Source organism: Pseudophryne corroboree, chromosome 11, assembly GCF_028390025.1.
Source record: "Pseudophryne corroboree isolate aPseCor3 chromosome 11, aPseCor3.hap2, whole genome shotgun sequence".
NCBI classification, from domain to species: domain Eukaryota; kingdom Metazoa; phylum Chordata; class Amphibia; order Anura; family Myobatrachidae; genus Pseudophryne; species Pseudophryne corroboree.
This window is the reverse complement of record NC_086454.1, coordinates 96,465,124-96,473,445: the sequence shown is the minus strand read 5'-3', so window position 1 is coordinate 96,473,445 and position 8,322 is coordinate 96,465,124.

Here is an 8,322-nt window from a genome sequence, read left to right as displayed (position 1 = left end):
TGTTCTCCTGGATCTGTATCATTCCGCACACACTGTTCGCAAATAGCGATTCGATGAATCCCTGTTGCTTAACTCATCAATCTCCTCGGAAATACGACTGGCGATAGAACAATATTTTACTGAGAATACCACGCCTGATGTCTCTTCGGGTATAATTTGGGAGGCTCATAAGGCCACCTTGAGAGGTCTCCTTATGGCACGGACCTCCTCGCTGCGCAAGAAAGCGACGCAGGAGATACACTCGCTAGAATCCCAAATAGCCAACTTAACCGCCAAACATACACTAACTTCCTGTCCTGCTTTACTTACACAAATCACTAACTTACAAGAATCTACATAGATCGTACTAGTGCCATCAGGAAAACAGATTCTTTCTTCATCCTCTATGGATTTCACAGAAGAGGGTGGCCTGCTAGTAAACAGACGCTGGCGAGATGGCTCCGAATGGTAATATCAGAAGCTTATTCTCATGCAGATCTCCCTACTCTGGCTAATGTCTCTGCACACTCTACACGTAAGGTAGGTTCTTCATGGGCAGCACAACAGGGTGCTTCAGCAGAACAGATATGTAGGGCAGCCACATGGTCTTCCATAAACACATACATCAGACATTATGCCTTGGATACTTTTGCCTCTCATGACGCAGACTTCGGGCGAAAGGTCCTCCTGTGTAATCAGGAGCGTCCCCACCACTAAAATTGGCTTTGGGAATCCCAATGTTATCCTGTGGATAATCCTGTGGACCCAGCTAGAGAAGTAGACGTTATGGTAAGAACTTACTGTTGATAACGTGATTTCTCTTATGCCCACAGGTATCTACAGGGATCCCACCCTGACGCACCTGATTTGAGGATCTTGACAATCACTAAACCTCTTCCCTCTTGTATGGAAGGGTGTGCATGTGTGTTCTTATCACCTAAACAGGTCTCTACCTGATGCTCCTGCCTAAATCGCTGTGAAAAGAACTGATCTGACTGAGTCAGTGGGCGGGACTATATGGTGAGGCCCCGATGCATCCTGGGAGGCCAGAAAGCTCGTGACCGTGTTGGTGCCATTTCCGCTGTCGCACAACCATATCCCAATGTTATCCTGTGGACATAAGAGAAATCACGTTATCAACGGTAAGTTCTTACCATAACGTCTATTTCTCCTCTACACTGCTCTGTCTCGGCAGAGGACAAAGCCCTACCCCTTTCCCCTCAGCCATCTCAGTCTCTGCTCCCTGATCTGTCCAGGCCGGAGGATCAGGCCCTGTCCCCTTCTTTCCCTCAGCCAGTCCCCACTGTCCATCTACCATCGCTGTCCCAGTCTGGGACCAAGCCCCGCCCCCTTATTCCATTCAGCCCGCCACCACCTATTCTGCTCTACCCAGCTCTTTCACAGGCCCCTGCCAGGCATGCCTCTTTCTTCCACTACAATGTCGTAGTGTCACCTACTGTGAAGCTGCAGAGGACTTCATCATGGTATGTTAGGGGGTATTTAGTATATTGATTTAGTGTGGCATATAGGGCGATGTAGTGCAGTGTAGAGATGGTATTTAGTGTAGGTATGTTCTGTGGCGTCTAGGAGGATGTAGTGTAGTGATTAGTGCAGTGCGGCATAAAAGTGGGATGTCGTGTAGTGCTGCATATAAGGGTAGTGAGGTCATGCAGCATATAGGGGAGATGGGGTGGTCTTCAGTATGCCGACTGACGGGATCCCGGCGCACAGTATACCGGCGCCGGAATCCCGACAGCCGGCATACCGACACTTATTCTCCCTCGTGGGGGTCCACGACCCCCCTGGAGGGAGAATAAAATAGCGTGGCATGCGTAGTGCGCCACCGTGCCTGTAGCATAGCGAGTGCAGCGAGCCCGCAAGGGGCTCATTTGTGCTCGCCACACTGTCGGTAAGCCGGCGGTCGGGCTCCCGGCGCCGGTATGCTGGTCGCCGGGAGCCCGACCGCCGGCATACCATACTGAACCCGGGGAGATGCAGTGCAGTGATGTATAGTGAGGATGTGGGGACATGCTGCTGTTGAGGGGGGTTAAAGGAAAAAAAAAAGTATTTGTATATGTATATGTGTATATGTATATATATGTATATATATATATATATATATATACACACACACACAGTGGGGCAAAAAGTATTTGGACAGCCACCGATTGTGCAAGTTGACCCACTTAAAAAGATGAGAGAGGTTTGTAATTTCCATCATAGGTACTTCAACTGTGAGAGACAGAATCTGAAAAAAAACAAAACAGGAAATCGCATTATATGATTTTTAAACAATTTACTTGTATATTCTTGTGGGAAAAAAATATTTGGACACCTACCAAGCAGCAAGATTTCTGGCCCTCAAAGACCTGTTACTTTTTCTTTAAGAAGCTCTTCTATCCTCCACTCGTTACCTGTATTAATGGCACCTGTTTGAACTGGTTATCTGTATAAATAACACCTGTCCACACCCTCAAACAGTCAGACTGCTACCTCTCCACCATGGCCAAGACCAGAGAGCTATCTAAGGACATCAGAGACAAAATTGTAGAGCTGCACAAGACTGGGATGAGCTACTCGACAATAGGCAAGCAGCTTGGTGAGAAGAGATCAACTGTTGTCGCAAATATTAAAAAATGGAAGAAATACAAGATCACTGACAATCTCCCTCGACCTGGGGCTCCATGCAAGATCTCACCTCGTGGGGTATCATTGATCTTGAGAACGGTGAGGAATCAGCCCAGAACTACATTGGGGAACCTGGTCAATGACCTCAAGAGAGCTGGGACCACAGTCACAAAGGTTACCATTAGTAACACACTACGTCATCATGGATTGAATCCTGCAGCGCCCGAAAGGTCCCCCTGCTTAAGCCAGCACATGTCCAGGCCCGTCTAAAGTTTGCCAGTGACCATCTGGATGATCCAGAGGAGGATTGGGAGAATGTAATGTGGTCAGATGAGAGCAAAAGCAAACTTTTTGGTATAAACTCCACTCGCTGTGTTTGGAGGGAGAAGAATGATGAATTGCATCCCAAGAACACTATACCCACTGTGAAGCATGGGAGTGGAAACATCATGCTTTGGGGCTGCTTTTCTGCAAAGGGGACAGGACGACTGATCCGTATTAAGGAGAGGATGAATGGGGCCATGTATCGTGAGATTTTAGGCAAAAACCTCCTTCCCTCAGTAAGAGCATTGAAGATGGAACGTGGCTGGGTCTTTCAGCATGACAATGACCCCAAACACACCGCCCGGGCAACTAAGGAGTAGCTCCATAAGAAGCATTTCAAGGTCCTGGCGTGGCCTAGCCAGTCTCCAGACCTCAAGCCAATAGAAAATCTGTGGAGGGAGTTGAAAGTCCGTGTTACCCGGCGACAGCCCCAAAACATGACAGATCTAGAGAAGATCTGCATGGAAGAGTGGGCCAAAATACGTGCTACAGTGTGTGCAAACCTGGTCAAGAACTACAGGAAACGTTTGACCTCTGTAATTGCCAATCGAGGTTATATTACAAAGTATTGAGTTAAACTTTTTGATTGTCCAAATATTTATGTTCCGCAAGATTATACAAATAAATTGTTTAAAAATCATACAATGGGCAATTTTTTCAGATTCTGTCTCTCACAGTTGAAGTGTACCTATGATGGAAATTACAGACCTCCCTCATCTTTTTAAGTTGATCAACTTGCACAATCAGTGGCTGTCCAAATACTTTTTTGCCCCACTGTATATATGTGTATATATATATATATATATATATATATATGTGTGTGTGTATATACTGTGTGTGTGTGTGTGTGTATATATATATATATATATATATATATATATATATATAAAATGTCCAAAAGCGGAAATAAACGGCACTCACAGGGTATATAGTTTCAAAAAGACTGGTATATTGGTGTAACGTTTCGGAGCACCAGCCCCTTCTTCCAGACAACACCAGAACAAACACATAAGTACAACTTGCCCCCTTATGTACCTCCGCTGCCAGTCCTCGCCTCCCAGACGCGCCCAGAGCCGCAGGTCCGCCTCTGGTGACTCACTTCCTGGTACGGGCTTCCGGGCGTTGTCATAGTGACAACGCTGCTTGCTCTCCAGAGCCCGGAGTTCACCATGGCAACCCGGCCACAGGACGGCCTGCAGGGATAAGGGAGAAAAGAGTGATTTAGCAGCACACCCACATTATAAAAAGAAACATACATAGAACAAATGTGTATATACAACTAGAGACACAATATAGATAGCTACAAAAATGATACAGTATAGCAGCATTTTCTATTGCACAATCATATAGCTTTATATTTAAACATCACATGATACTATTCCAATTGATTTTCTCATTAAGCCCATGGGGCACCATAGTGTTAAGCCTGAATATCCATTGTGACTCAGCCAGAAGCAATGCCTTACTACGGTCACCGCCCCGTAGGGATTCTGGTATATGATCTATGATAAAATATCTAAGATCAGATAGTCGGTGGCCTTTTATTTTAAAGTGGCGCGCCACTGGCTGGTCTATGGATCTCCCAGCTACAGATAAATCAATACTAGAACGGTGGAGGGCCATCCGGTCCCTGAATTTACGTGTGGTTTGTCCCATGTAATACCAACTACAAGGACAGTAAATTACATATACTACATGGGTAGTTTTGCATATAAGTACATGGCGAATATCAAACATTTTATTAGAGATGGGATGCTTGAAACTTTTGCAAGGCGTTATATATTGACACGTGACACAATCGTGGCAACTGTAGCAGCCAGGCGGCTTGGTATATACATTGGGGGGTCTTGGGACTCCCCGACCAGAGATATCCGTTATCACGAGTCTGTCACGTTAATTACGACCTCTTTTAAAGGCAGCCATGGGTCTATCCTCCTTAAAGCATACCAACTCCTTGTCAGATTTCACTATAGGCCAAAGTGCCTTAGTGGCCTGATTGATGATGGTGCTAGCCACCGTATATGTACTTACCCATGGGATAACATGTTTATTATCACGCCTAGATGATTCTAATAATTGGGGTCTCGGAATCTTAAGGACCTGCTCTTTCTATGATAGTAATATATTATAGTCGTACCCCCTCTTCGTAAATTTATCGATTACTACATCTAACCGTTCAGATATCTTGGACTGCTCACTTATGAGTCTAGCCACCCTCATCATCTGTGATAGCGGGAGACCCCTTTCAGAGATGAGGGATGGTGGCTGCCTGCCTGCAGGAACGTGTTACGGTCTACATCTTTAAAAACGTTGTCCATTTCAATCCGTCCACTATTGATAATAACTTTGACATCTAAAAACTGCATGACATCACTACTGTACGAGTAGGTATATTTAGTGGGCGTATCGATCTCATTAACTTCACTCATTAAACGATCAAATTGGTCAGCACCCCCGGTCCATAGAATGAAAATATCATCTATGTACCGGGTATATGCCAAAATGTTTTGGCTAATCTCTGAACTATCCAGAAACATGCGGTCCTCCATACCGAACATAAATATATTCGCGTATGCCGGAGCCACTGCTGACCCCATGGCACAGCCACGCAGTTGTAAAAAATATTGGCTATCATATAGGAAATAGTTCCTAAGTAATGTTAATTTAAGGAATTGCATAAACAAGCTATGATTGAACACTGATGTATCTAAAAACTGATCTAGGAAGTATTTCATTGACGCCAATCCCTCCTCATGGGGTATTGACGATTCAGGCACCGGGGGAAGCTGGACTTTGAGATAACTGAGTGGCGACTGATTTGGATAAATATAGATAGATAGATAGATAAATCTTAAGTCTTGGATACTGACAAAAAGTATCTTCAAGATTTCACACACTTGAGTGATAATGCAACTTATTTTAATTAATTAATAAAACTATAATCTGAAAGGGAAATATTAGGAAAACATAGCAATAACACCATTGTCATATATAACCAACATCAAATATTTTCAAATTAATTATCATTAAATATAAGTCCTTCTCTTCAACTTCTTTGGACCTTAGAAATCTAATTTCAACAATTTAGCTTCTATAGTCAATAACCAATTTTATTCAGTGTTTTAGATTTAAATTTTCTTCTCAAATGTTTCAAAGGCAAACAGCAAATATAGTGATGCACCATTAAGCAATTTTGGCATCCTTAATTGAATTTTGTATTCATTTCTTATATAATATATACAGGAACATTTCTCAACATCTTTGAAGATACTGTATCATCTGCGTATCTGTAATAGCAACTAAAATAACAAAACCTCTGTGCTATGATCATACCACAGACTGCTGGTAAGTGTTTTGTGAAGTAAGATTTGAGACCACTGTGTTTAGTAGAGAAAAACTCTTTGTAAATTAAAAAAAAATCCAGCTTTTTTTCCCCCCCAACCAATAACACTGCCAACAAGCAGACCAGCAGTAAATCACCTATTAAGAGCATATTAATATTAAATATAAGAATTCATTTTGTTTCATACATCAATGTTTAAAAAAGTTTTAAAGAAGATTGTATTTAATAAACAGAAAACTGAAGCTTTATCTGCATAACTTTTGCCTGTTCATGATTTAACGTTTGAATTAGAGATGTGCGGCGGGCACTTTTCGTGTTTTGGTTTTGGTTCTAATTCCACTTTCGTGTTTTGGTTTTGGCTTGGTTTTGCCAAAACCACCCTTTCGTGCTTTGGTTTTGGATTTGGATCTGGATGATTTTTGAAAAAAACGTAAAAACAGCTAAAATCACAGAATTTGGGGGTAATTTTGCTCCTGCAGTATTATTAACCTCAATAACATTCATTTCCACTCGTTTCCAGTCTATTCTGAACACCTCACACCTCACAATATTGTTTTTAAGACTAAAAGTTGCACCGAGGTGGCTGTATGACTAAGCTAAGCGACACAAGTGTGCGGCACAAACACCTGGCCCATCTAGGAGTGGCACTGCAGTTGCAGACAGGATGGCACTTAAAAAAAAAAAACTAGGCCCCAAACATCACATCATGCAAAGAAGTAAAAGACGTGCAATGAGGTAGCTGTATGACTAAGCTAAGTGACACAAGTGTGCGGCACAAACACCTGGCCCATCTAGGAGTGGCACTGCAGTGGCAGACAAGATGGCACTTAAAAAAACTAGGCCCCAAACAGCACATGATGCAAAGAAGAAAAAGAGGTGCAATGAGGTAGCTGTATGACTAAGCTAAGCGACACAAGTGTGCGTCACAAACAACATGGGACGTGCTGGAATTTGCCCAGATGTAATACACGCACAATATTGGTGGCACAGGATAGTGTACCCCTAAACCACACACACACGGCAAAGCCTGTAAAGTTAATTTGGATAATATCCCTTTTATTTGGAGCTTTTATAATAATACTAGGTGATTCATCCTGCCCTACGGGCGCTCTTCGCACTGTCGTAAGCAGCAGCGTATACCACTGTGACTGCCTCGTCACTGGAATGACTGATGGACAGCACACTACCACTGGTCTGATGCAGCACAACATAACAACACTGTCAGGGACTTGTGGTTGTTATAATTATTATAATACTGTAGCAGTGGACATATAGCAGCAGCATATACCACTGTGACTGCCTCGTCACTGGAATGACTGATGGACAGGACACTACCACTGGTCTGATGCAGCACAACACAACAACACTGTAAGGGACTTGTGGTTGTGTTATAAATATTATAATACTGTAGCAGTGGACATATAGCAGCAGCAGCATATATCGTCACTGGAATGACTGATAATCAGGACACTACCACTGGTCTGATGCAGCACAACACAACAACACTGTAAGGGACTTGTGGTTGTTGTTATAATTATTATACGGCAGCAGTGGACATATAGCAGCAGCGTATACCACTGTGACTGCCTTGTCACTGGAATGACTGATGAGACAGGACACTACCACTGGTCTGATGCAGCACAACACAACACCACTTTATACAATTACACTGGATTTCTCTGGCTGGGTCCACAAGTTATCCACAGGATAACATTGGGATATGCCAGAACGACAGCGGAAATGGCACCAGATGGTCACAAGCTTTCTGGCCTCCCAGGATGCATAGGGGCTTCTCCATATAATCCCGCCCACTAACTCAGTCAAATCGGTTTTCTTTTTCATCCACTAGGGGTCACTGGAGTACTCTTGGGATATGGACGGTTCCACAGGAACTAGGCACTGAATAGTTAAACTTTGACTATACCTCCCCTCCATATCCCAGAGTATCTCAGTGTTTTTTCGGTGCTCACCGAGACTAGGCTTGTGGAACTTGATCCACAATTACTGATTACTGAATTTTTTGATTATTTTTTTTTTTTTTAATCCCT